Source organism: Protopterus annectens, chromosome 6.part1 (genome assembly GCF_019279795.1).
Source record: "Protopterus annectens isolate FY-2018-M chromosome 6.part1, PAN1.0, whole genome shotgun sequence".
NCBI classification, from domain to species: Eukaryota; Metazoa; Chordata; order Ceratodontiformes; family Protopteridae; genus Protopterus; species Protopterus annectens.
In genome coordinates, this window is record NC_056738.1 from 469,843,354 (window position 1) to 469,856,240 (window position 12,887).

The window sequence follows — 12,887 nt, forward strand, 5'->3', positions numbered from 1 at the left end:
CATGTTCATAGTAGTGAGTCTGCATGCTCTTGGTCAGCTGTTTTTTTAGAGTCCTCTGATTGGTCTTACAACCTGTTAGTTAGAAAGAGTCACATGCTTCTAGTGTCATCCCAGGAGTGTGGCTGCAGTGTGTCCGGTGTAGAATACTCTACTATCAAGTTAGCAACAAAAATGAGTCAATGAATAAATAAATTCTGAAATGTCAGCATATGTGAATGCCCCGGGTTATTTGTTTATACTTACTGTATAATCTGTTGTTCAATAGCACACATGCACAGGTTAAATTTTCATTGCCCCATCACTTTATTCTGTACTCTGATGGTTTACTGCACTGTCACAGATAAAGTATAATCAGTGGATGGTTATACCTGCCTTTATGTGTTCTGTAGATGTTGATGTAGATGGCCAGTGTTGCCAGTATTGCAGAATGTATCAGACAGCTGTGGTCAGTTTTATGCAATTGTGTGTTACCACCTCCATCACTATTAAGAATGACACAAAATGTACCATTACCTAATTTGGTAAGCTGACATACTCCATTCTCTCTCTCAGGGATATTGACTGACTCCACTACTGCTCTACTGTCTTCCTGAGGCCTGCGGCCAGTAGCACATCCCAAAAGTGCCCTTTCTTCCCCTGCTATCTTTTAGCCCAATCCCTTAACTCCACATTTCTTATGACCTTTGAAAGAGTGCACTAGCACTAGAAGCTATCCATCTAGTGGATAATCTACCTCCTCCCTCTCTTTTTTTACTTTTAGCCACTTTTATAATATTTTGATTTTAAAGTTCTATGTATCCTGATATATGTACTTATGTCTTTATATCATGATAAACTGTACCTCATTATTTGCATTAAGATCCTCCATACATGGGAACTAACTGTACTGTCCACATTAATACATTCAGCATGCATTATATAGCAATTATTTCTTACTTTTCTCTGAAACTCACTAAGTGATAGCAATTGTGTCCAGAAGTTGTTGTGGTATCCTGGTTGTCCTATTACAAATTGTGCCCAGCAGTACCTCCCAACATCTCCTCCACAAATTGACACCTCTCATCCTTCTTAATTTGTTCAGTTGTTAATCATATCAGTGTCTGACCATTTTCATCCATGGTATGAGTCACAAAGGAAAGGGCTAATGTAATTTATGTGTAGAGTTTAGAACACTAAATCAAGAGACATGTTTTAAGAGGAACCTAGATGTTTCAGATAAAACTCACAAAGATGCTGCCAGATATGCAATCCATAAATAGACAATGACTGAAGACTGGAATTGAACCACAGACTGTGGAGCTGTAAAGCAGACATCTGAATAATGTGTCCTAACAGGAAAAAAAACCTCCAGTGGATTATTGTCATTTAAACCTTCCTTTTACAAGTTATTTTTTTTAAGTTATAGTTAACTTCTTAAAACAATTTCAGTATATCTTACTTTTCAAGATGAGATAAAGTCTGACGCTTGTTTAGGACTATCCTTTTGACAAGCGTTTAAGTCATGTCCTCACTAGCGGCCCTTTAATGCTTTTTTTTTGTTTGAGGTTCCTGAGCTCTTGCAGGGCTTCAGAAAATACCTTTGCACTGTCGTGTCCATTATACTGCTATGGTCCTTGGACACTGTTGCTGACCTGTTCATCCATTACACTTTGGTGGCATCATTTTATGCTGCAGTTTTGAATTTAGCTAAGATGCTAGAGAATACTCAGCAGTCCTGTGTCTCACATGTGTACAATAAACTGCTCCCGGTGTTGAGCCAGCACCTTTCTCTGGTTCCCTTTAATTATTTGCCATTAGATTCCATGCATAAACAGTATTGGCTTAACCCTCTGATTAGAACAGATTGGAGATTATGCTGCACCCTCAGAAGCATAAAGTTGACAGTGTACCCAAACTCTTCATAATTATGTTTTGTTGCATTTGATATTTCTCCCAGATTTATCATAATGTCCTCAGAGATCACAACACAAGTATCCTGTTTTTGATCTTTCCCCATTGGAACCTTTGCCACATCTAAGCCTCATTAACTTTTCCATTATTAGGACGTACCTCTCTGAACACCCCTATTTGTACCCACTGCTTCTCAACCTTTTATACCATCAGTGTTATCTTTGTGAACCAAGGTATTTATTCTTTACTGTGTCCCCAGCCACATTTCTTTTGCCATTTACACAAGTGTTCTTTCTTTCCTTCCTTCACCTGTATTCCAATAGAACTGCACCTTCATGCATATCTCTACTTTTGCGTCAGTTTTATTTGTATCAGAAAGGACTGCATGTAGTTATTGGCCCTACCAAGTCTGATTCTGTTCAAATATTTATTATGGTTCTGTGTAACATAGTACTGTACAAGTATTTTATCCTGCAGTCTCTTGAACCAGTGTAACATTACCCTGGCCAATATTGCTGATGTAGGATACATCTGGAAACCTGTTCACCTTCTTATCCTCTTTGATGCTTGTATGCTCCCTATAGTTCTTATGCTGTACTTGATGTAGTCTCTTTTACATCAATAGGTTCTGTTTTTGCTTGTTCGTCACTTCAGTTTGTATTTCTTCCCTCATTCTTCTGCCATTATACTAGGTTGTGTATGCGGATTGCATTGTTTCTTATCTTAGCTATTCAAATTTACAGTTATTTATAGTCAGATCCTTTGGACAACAGATTGCTTTAGGATAATAGCTCACTATGAGGTCATCCCCAAAAATTTTCAAAATAAATCTTTTAATTTAATCTGCCCTGTCGCCCTTCCCCCCATTGACTGGCAACCATCCCATAGCATAACTGGATAGTTTATTTTCCATGAATGGGAACCTCTTCCCAAAGACTGTCATCCAGGCAGCCATCAGAGTCTTTTTCTTGCTTTAACCCTTTTCCCCAGTTCCCTTTCATCATTTGATGTGCAGTTTGTAGTATCGAGTCTTTGATGCATTCATGCTTCCATTCATGGTCTGATTCCAGCTACACTAAATGCTGGTTGAAAAGGACTTAACTCTTGGTCCATGCACAAGGTCCCATACCCTGACTTCCATCAGGCAGGTCAACTTTTGGAGTGCCATGTTGGAACATAGCATTACCCCCCCCCACCGAATGTGTGAGCAGATGTTGATTGCTTCATGCCCATTTCCCTGTTACAGTGTCCTCCCCCAGCCAGCTCCTCCAACATCTGGACCAGTATTCAAATCTAAGTCATGTAAGCCTTAGTCAAGTCTAATGCAATGAAGCTGGCTGTTCAAAGAAAACGAGTCTTTATGCCAAAAGAATCTAAGATGGCATTAGCTTGTCCTTTAGTCAACAGCAGTCAGATTACAAATAGCAGCTGGTGGACTGTGCAATGTAGTGGTCTCCAGTGCTTAGGATTTCGTATACCTCCAAAAGAGGATAGCTTTCAGTAACATGAGACATGAGACCATCAGAAGCATGTGGAAACAATGAAATGATAGCTGGGTGTACAGAAAGTTCATAGATCCAGCCTGCAGCAGCTTAGAGAGTATTGAAAGATAAAGTGCATGTAGACAAGAATGGATGTAGTGCGTGTGCCACTACACTGTTAATTTGTTTTCATGGGCAGTAAACGTTTGGTGTTCTTCGTGTTTCACTGTTGCAATCATTACATTTGGGTAATCTGCTGGCAGGTTGCCCTCAGTCGGACTGAATAACAAAGTCTTTGGTCCTGCGTCGGTTGCTGTCTCTTCTTCCATGATGTCAGGTCATCAGGGGTATAAAACATGCAGCCGATGCCATTTTAATCAGTCTTTCTTGCCGTGCGGTGCCCGAAGCAGAAGCAGTTCTCAAGTACCGGTCGGCCGACTCCTGAAATTTTCATTTTCAAGTTTCAGAACCGAAGTCTTCAACCTAAAGCTACGTACCCCATTGGGGAAACTTTTTCTTGCTCCTTACCGATGTTGGTAAAAGTTAATAATTGTATTATTTGTGGGAAGCAAATGCCTCATAAGGATTTTCATTTGTACTGTATTCCTTGTTTAGGCCCTGACCACAATGTGCCTTGCTGTCGGCTTTGTGCTAAATTTAACCAACGCACAATTAAGTGTCGATATATTTTTGCTTCTAAATACTTTGGCTCAAGATTTAACTATCCTGAAATGTCGTCAGTTAGCAGTCCAACTACCGGAATTCACAAAAAACACAAAGAAAAAGACAGAGACAGACTGTCGAGGTCCAAAACCAAAGACAAAGCTTCTCCTAAGCCAGCCGCTGGTTCACCAGTACTCAGTGAGGCACTTTTGCAGCCCCTGATGCCCGCTACTTTTGATCTGCAGGCCTCTACCGAGACCCATTCCGAGTCTGGTATGCCGCAAGATTCTTCAATTATTGAACCCGCGGATGTCTCTCCCTTGGATGGGTCCAGAGCCGCTGAGCAGGCACCGGCTTCTGATGGTGTTTTCAGGCCTAAAGATTTATGTATTAAACAGATGACATCATCAAAAACAAGGCCAAAACCAACTTCTATGTCTAAAAAACCAACACATGAGCCACATGTTCAGGCCCCTATGCCTAAAAAACAAATGATCAAAATGGCTGAAGATTTAATTACTTTGATCAAAGGTTCCCAATCCCCTCCTGCTAAGAGGCCTAGGCAAGGCACTGACTATGAATCTTCAGATCAGGTTTCCATTTCTTCTGATTCCTCTTCTAATCAGGAATTTTCTGTTCCCCCTTATGAGGACTCTGATGCAGAAGAATCCATCCCTTCTGCTTCTCCTCCTGAGGATTTTTCTTTTGGAGAAACTTTACATACCTTAAGGGAACATTTTCATTGGGAGAGTCAGGATTTTTCAGAATCCAAAAAGAGGCTTAGGGATTTCCTTCTTCTTCCTCAGCATAGGCCTTTGGCTATACCTCCTGTTTTAGACATTGTTGATGATGTTTTGTCAGAATTCAGCATGGCTGCTGATTCCCTGCCTCTGGCTCCTAGTAAGCTAGACAGATATTACAGGGTTCCTGACTCCCACAAGTTTCTTTTCAAAAACCCTACTGCTGACCCTGAAACAATTTCTCAGGGTCCCAAGGGTGTTAAGGCTTCTACTGCTAAAAATCCTACCCCTTCTGATAGAGACTCCAGGGCGCTGGATAGATGGGGTAAGAAGGTTTATACGTCTGCAACCCTGGCAATCAGGGCTTTAAACTGCCAATTTCATATGCTTAAATATAAACAGCATGTCATGGGCTTACTTAAACAGAAAATTATGTTGATTTCTGACTGTGTGGAAAATAAAGAGTTACAGGATTTATTGCATTCAGCTGAACAAGTTGGAAAGCATACTTTGCAATGTGGTTTCGATTCCCTTGAGGCCTCTTGCAGGGCCACCGTAACTGGATCTGTGATAAGAAGGCATGCTTGGCTCAAGGAGCAAAATTTGCCTGATCATGTTAAAGCTAAATTGTTGGATGCACCTTTACAACAGGACAGTCTATTTGGTAATAAGGCAGAAGAAGTTTTGAAAAAGATGGAAGACAAAGCTAAATCTATGCAAATTGTAAAAGATTTCTTACAAGTGCAGCCACCCAGGTTCAGTAGGCACTGGCCTACTAAGAATTGGTCCTTTCCAGTACCTAACAGAGCCATTCAGGTCAAATCCAGACACTCCAAAGCTCCAGGTTTCAGTCACAAGGAACTTACAGAACAAAACAATGGGGTGCCTCCACCTCCAAATCTGGAAGTAGCAAAGCACCCCCATATGGTAAACAGTCTCAGTGACTTTCCCCTGCCATTTCCAAGCACTTATCTTTTGGCAGCACCTTTGGGGGGAAAACTAGCACTTCATGCTCAAAATTGACATCTAATTACCTAGGACAAGTGGGTTTTAAATATAGTATCCCAGGGATACAGATTTAATTTCCACACGTTGCCAATTCCAAACGGATGGCCAGATCTGCCTCCAAATCAGTGGGCAGAGGCCCAGAAACAAGTCATGTCCCTCATGGATATGGGGGCTATTCAACCAGTACCAGAAAAGGAAAAAGGACAAGGTTTTTATTCAAGACTTTTCCTGGTACCCAGAAAAGACAAATCATGGCGTCCAATTCTGGACTTATCCATTCTAAATACCTTCCTGGACATTCCAAAATTCAAGATGCTGATTCTACAATGGTTACTGCCTATGCTAGGCAAGGATGCCTGGTTGGTAACTCTAGACTTAAAAGAAGCTTACCTGCATATCCCAATCAGGGAATCTTGCAGAAGATACCTCCGCTTCAAAGCAGGCTATTTGCATTACCAGTTCTCTGCACTGCCCTTTGGCTTATCTACTGCACCCAGGGTCTTCACAAAGTGCCTGGCACCAGTGATTGCATTTTGCAGACAAAGAAACATTCAAATTTATCCTTATCTGGACGATTGTCTAATTCAGGCAGAAAACAAGGACACTCTTCTACAACATCTGGTGTTTGTAAAAAGGCTTCTAACATGCCTAGAGTACAACATAAACGAAAAGAAATCACAACTGGTACCCTCTCAAATAATTACACTCCTGGTTGCAAGCTTGAATACAACTGCCCAGATGACTTACCTCACGCCAGACAAACAAATTCAATTGATGACATACTTAAAACAAGTGGCCACAAAAACCCAGCTATCTGCAAGACACATTCTACATGCTTTGGGGTTCATGGCTTCCTGCATTCTACTAATTCCATATGCAAGACTGAGTATGAGGAAACTTCAATGGTACCTAAAAAGCTTATGGAGTCAACATTGTCACAGCCTGGAAACAATGATTCCCCTCATTCCGTGCCTGCAACAGGAGTTTCTATGGTGGGCAGAGGCCTGTCACCAAAACAAGGGACTGTCATTCCTTCTACCCCCTGCCACCCAAACCCTGACAACATATGCATCAGACTATGCTTGGGGGGGGCCCATCTGGCAGGGAGATGCATTCAGGGCAAATGGAGCCCAAATTAAATGCACTTACATATCAACCAGAAAGAAATGCTAGCTGCACAGAACTCTCTGACAGCTTCAAGGACTTCCTTCATCCAGGGCAACTACTGATAAAGACGGACAACACCACAGTTATGTGGTACATAAACAAGCAGGGGGGTACCCACTCCTACCCCCTTTGCAGACTAGTCATGGCCTTGTGGAACACAGCCTTGATTTACCAAATACATCTCCAAGCTCAATTCCTGCCAGGAAAGCAAAATACTCTGGCAGACGAACTAAGCAGAAACCTTATGGACCCACATGAATGGAAACAGGATCCACAAATCTTCAGCATGTTGACACGAAAATGGGGGAGCCCAGACATAGATCTTTTTGCCTCTCCCCTAAACTACCAGTTGGACAAATTCTGCACAAGTATTCATCACAAAAAAGCTTGGAAAGTGGATGCCGTATCCTTCAGCTGGAAAAACCTATCAGTCTATGCCTTTCCCCCTCTACCTCTGCTCTCCAAGGTTTTACTAAAAGTCAGACAGGAAAAACCAAAAATGATTCTGATTGCTTCAGACTGGCGTCGCCAACACTGGTATCCGTTTCTACGCAATATGTCACACCTTCCTCCATGGTACCTGCCTCATCCACCTCATCTACTGTCTCAGCAGAACTAGCAAATTCTGCACACTCAGCTCCAAACTCTGAATCTTGCAGCATGGCTAATCAACTAATTTCACCAGTCACATCTCTCAGTAAACCTGTGATGGATGTCATTTTGGAGGCTAGAAGGCCTAGTACTAGAAAATCTTATGCTGATAAATGGAAAGGATTCTGTGCCTGGAACCAAGCACAAGGAATAAACAAAGCAATGCCCAATATTCCTCAGATTCTGCAATATTTACTGAGATGCTTCACAAGGGCCTATCTTTTTCTTCTATAAAAATCCATGCCACTGCCCTCTTGTCTCATTACAACACAGAGCCTCCTCTCTTTTCTCATCCCCTGCTAAAGCAGTACCTCAGAAGGGCCAAAACTTTGAGACCTCCCAGGAGAGCACCAACTCTTGCATGGGACCTCAATTTTGTGCTGGAAAAACTCACCCTACCTCCTTTTGAACCAGCTGCTACTGCAGACATAAAATTTATTTCTTGGAAGACAGCCTGTCTTTTAGCAGTCACTTCAGCTAGAAGGATTTTGGAACTACAGGCTGTCATGGCAGTGGAGCCTTTCATTATCTTTTATCCGGTCAGGGTGGCCCTCAGGACCAATCCATCCTTTATGTCTAAGGTGGAATCCAGTGTGGCTCTTAATCAGACCATTCATCTGCCAACTTTTTTCCCAAATCCTCAGAACAAGGGGGAGCAGATTCTGCATTCATTGGATATACACAGAGAACTAAGATTCTACTTAAACAGGACAAAATCTCTAAGGAAGTCTGAGCAAGTACTGGTGGCATTTGCTGCAGGGGCAGAGGGAAAGGCTATTTCAAAGCAGACTATTTCAAAATGGATAAGCCATTGTATTCGTTTCTGCTACATGCACCATGGTAAACCTGTCCCCAAGGGGATCAGATCCCGTTCCACCAGGGCTGCATCTTCTTCTGCAGCTTTTCTTAGAGGGGTTTCTACCAGAGACATTCTAGAAGCTGCTACTTGGAGCTCAGTTCATACATTCACCAAACATTACCATTTACCTCTCTTTTCTAAATCTAGGACAGGCTTTGCTACTGCTGTCCTGCAGGGCCTTATAGCTGCTCCTAATGCTGTATAGTTCCATCCTCCCAACCATAGCTTTGGAATTCTACCCAAATGTAATGACTGCAACAGTGAAACACGAAGAACATAGTACAGTTGTGTACACTTACCATAAATGTAGATGTTCGAGTGTATTCACTGTTGCAGTCCGGGTTACCCACCCGCCTGCCCTCTTTTTCTCTTATTATACCTCTTCTTTCCTTTACTATGCTCAAAAGCCTTTTTGGTGTATTTGCTTTTAGTTGGAGGTATATATATTTTTTATGTTCTAAATTACATGCATATGTATATATATATATATATATATATATATATATATATATATATATATGTGTATATATATATATATATATATATATATATATATATTTTTTTTTTTTTTTGCTCCCCATTTGGGGAACACCTGACATCTGGGGCAAGAAAAACTGATTAAAATGGCGTCAGCTGCTTGTTTTATACCCTTGACGACCTGACTTCATGGAAGAAGAGACAGCAACTGACGCAGGACCCACGACTTTGTTATTCAGGCCCACTTAGGGCAACCTGCCAGCAGATTACCCAAATGTAATGACTGCAACAGTGAATATACTCAAACATCTAAATTTATGGTAAGTGTACACAAATGTACTTTACTAATTAAATAAACTACTTGTGTAAGATTTTAAACAGTGCTCTGTGCTTGTAATTTATTGTTAGCATTTTATTAAATCACAGTTTACAGAGCTGTAGTAATTACAGAGGGATAAAACTGATCAGTCACAACTTGAAGTTATGGGAAAGAGTAGTGGAAGCTAGGTTAAGAATGGAGGTGATGATTAGTGATCAGCAGGGGGCTTTCATGCTGGGAAATAGCACTACAGATGCAATGTTTGCTCTGAGTGTTGATGGAGAAATATAGAGAAGGTCAGAAGGAGTTGCGTTGTGTCTTTGTGGGCTTGAAGAAAGCATATGACTAAGACAGAATATATGTGTGTGAATGAGAGGGAAGACAGAGGAATGGTGAGGATGCAGGGAGTAGAGTTGGCGAAAGTGGATTAGTTTAAGTACTTGGGATCAACAGTTTAGAGTAATGGTGAATGTGGAAGAGAGGTGAAGAAGAGAGTACAGGCAGGGTGGAATGGGTGGAGAAGAGTGTCAAGAGTGGTTTGTGACAGACGGGTACCAGTAAGAGTGAAAGGGAAGGTCTACAAGGGGGTAGTGAGACCAGCTATGTTGTATGGGTTGGAGACGGTGGCATTGACAAAAAGGCAGGAGTCAGAGCTGGAAGTGGCAGAGTTAAAGATGTTAAGCTTTACACTGGGTGTGACAAGGATGGACAGGATTAGGAATCATTATATTAGAGAGTCAGCTCAGGTTAGACGGTTTGGAGACAAAGCCAGAGAGACCAGATTGCATTGGTTTGGACATGTGCTGAGGAGGGATGGTGGGTATACTGGGAAAAGGATGCTAAGGATGGAGCTGCTGGGTAAGAGGAAAAGAGGAAGGCCTAAGATAAGGTTTATGGATGTGGTGAGAGAGGACATGCAGGTGGTTGGTGTGACAGAGCAAGACGCAGAGGACAGGAAGAGATGGAAACAGATGATCCACTAATGGGAGCATCCAAAAGAAAATGAAGACAGTTTACATAGTGACATTAGTACACATCCATTAACAGAAATGAAAACAAACAATAGTGCCATTTTCATTATTTTCATATAGTACACATTAAACAATTACCTTTCACTTCAACACCACATAAACTGTTCATGTTGTGCCTTCCATTAAACCTCACATCTCTTGAACATTATTCTGCATGTAATGCTTCCACAGTTTCCATTTATTTCTATGCAATTCATTCAAATGGTCAGCCAGCCACTATATTTCATAAGTACATCTTTGAACGTTTAATTATAAGGGCATCTAAAATCTGAGTTTCTGAAGTTGTAAGTTTTCATTGTTTCAGAATTAAATTTTCTAAAGTGACAGAGGATTTTTACATCAGGTACTGTACTTGTTTCAACTGTGCAGGCTTGCTAAGGAGCACTTTCCTGTGTCTGGTTTGCAAGTATTTCACATTTAATAGCAGCATGGTTACAAACTCTTGTCAAATGATGCATATTTTTGGGGTTGGATGCTGCTATATCTTTATTCTGCCTGTATGCGCTCAGGTTGCATAAAAGAAACATATGTTCTATATTTTATACAGTAAATTGGTTCTTTGTTCTGAAAGTTTCTGAACACACTTTCTGAAGTCTGAGAGTTTTAAACTGAACCTTCTGAAAGACATTTTTTTCTCAAAGTTATTCAAGGCAAGATATTTTGCATACTATCATTATTATTATAATTATTATTATTATTATTATTATTATTATTTAGGTATGATGACATGATTGATTTGAAAGGTATCATGCTGGGGAATGAACAATCCTAGGGATTATAGGCAAGGTATAATCTGACAGCATTAATTAGATGAACATTGTTGTCCTGAGCTGCTTTTCTCGACAGTTCCTGTTGACGCTACAGCATTTGTTCACTGTTATGTTGAAAACAAATGACCATTAATGTGTTTTGTATGTAAAAAAGAGAGAGACACTAGCATCAAGGAATAAAGCCCTAACTACAAGCCAGATAACCTTAGTTCAGTTAGAGGGCTGGAAGGAATGGTCAGGGAGAATGGGAGAGAGTGGCTAATACTGTTTCACTTGTCCAGGGGAGGGGGATGCAGTGGGGTTGGTATGTATGTCTGTGTTCTGCATGTATATCAGGGGGACATGCACATGTGTACAGGACCTCCCTACAGCAGCAGTATTGTGTAGCTGCAGGCCACTGATGGGAAGGGGCAGGCTTCTTGGGGGAGGCATGCATGATCAACACAACAGGATCACCCCCTCAGACTTGACTTTAGCCTTATAGCCAGAATTAGTGGATGGAAAGGGCTCATCCCACCAAGGGAATGACAGTTCCAAGGAGCCGGTCTATAGAATTAATGCACATAGTTCTCACCCATCACCAGAAGAATGAACAGGAATAGATGAATAGAAATGATAGGTTGTAGGTAAGTGAGCTGTTAGGCATATTGTGCAGGTGCAAAGAATAAAAAATTGAGTCAGTACTTTATGATGCGTGAATTAAGACAGTAAGTTACACTTCCATTGGAAATACTGATATTTATTGTCTTCGAAAAGTGGCTGAGACAAGTAGTTTGTTTTGTTTGTGCAATCCTTACTATTCAAGTAGTGGAATGTTGCAAGACAAAGGATGTGGCATTCATTCAAATCAAACTTCACCATCCTACAAACTGACTGTGGTTTTGGAAAGAGTCCCAGGCTTCCTGCAAGGCAGTATTTCATCAAGTTAAACAGTAAATCCCTAGAGGAGTTGTGACTTGTATAGAGTAACAACCTGCAGCTTCACTGAAATAAGAAACTAGCCTCCAGCAGGAGACTGAAAACACATTGGCAGCAGGCGTATGGAAGGGGAAAGTAGATCAGGGTTAGGAACTGTATCGCTTGACATGGGGGGGTCTGTGTTAGGAATTCTTCTGGAAAATGATGCAATGAGAACAATGGTGCCATGACTTTTGAGGCTGTGAAGAGAGTAGAGGCTAAAGATACATTGCTGGGAGGCATATTGTTATGCAGAGTGTTGGCCTGGGAAAGTATGGTATAGAGTTAATGTTGCATATTAAAAACAATGTACTAAAGAGGGAAAGCTTTTATTGATGCATGCTGCGTGGATAACAGATACTGTGACTGTTGTGCAGCCCTGCTCTAGTACCAGTCAGTACGTATGGCTTAAAAGAGGGGTAATACCCTGATGTGTGAGTAAGTATATTAACAGTAAGGTGCTCATGTACTGCTATAATTAAAACAAAGTTCACATGGTCTGAGACACTAAGGCTGGCTGACATTTTAGCATTTGCCTTGTGTCTTTTTTCATTTTTTGTCAGTATTTTATCTCTCTCTTTTTTTTTTGTTAACAGATCAGTGCATATTTATCTTGTCAGGTATTAGAGAGAGATTTCATCTTGCTAAACTTCAGGCCTTTTACCATGTCTTTTTCATATTTGTCAGTTTTTCCATCCTGCCTCATACAGCTGTGTAGAATATAGGAGTTTTATACATCTGAGACAATACATTAGTCATAATTTAATGCGCGTGTGTGGTTTGGGCATTGTGCAAATGTGGATACTGTATATAAATTAGATTTTTAATGAAGGCTGCTTATATTTAAACAATAATATTGCAAAGAAGTCTGTTT

The 12,887-nt window shown here is 40.9% G+C and overlaps 1 protein-coding gene across 4 annotated transcripts in view; it reads left to right on the plus strand.

The window, feature by feature from the left end:
• Positions 1 to 12,887, plus strand: part of COL18A1 (collagen type XVIII alpha 1 chain) — a 1,701,455-nt gene that overhangs the window by 811,914 nt on the left and 876,654 nt on the right. The gene's annotated exons all lie outside the window — the stretch shown is intronic.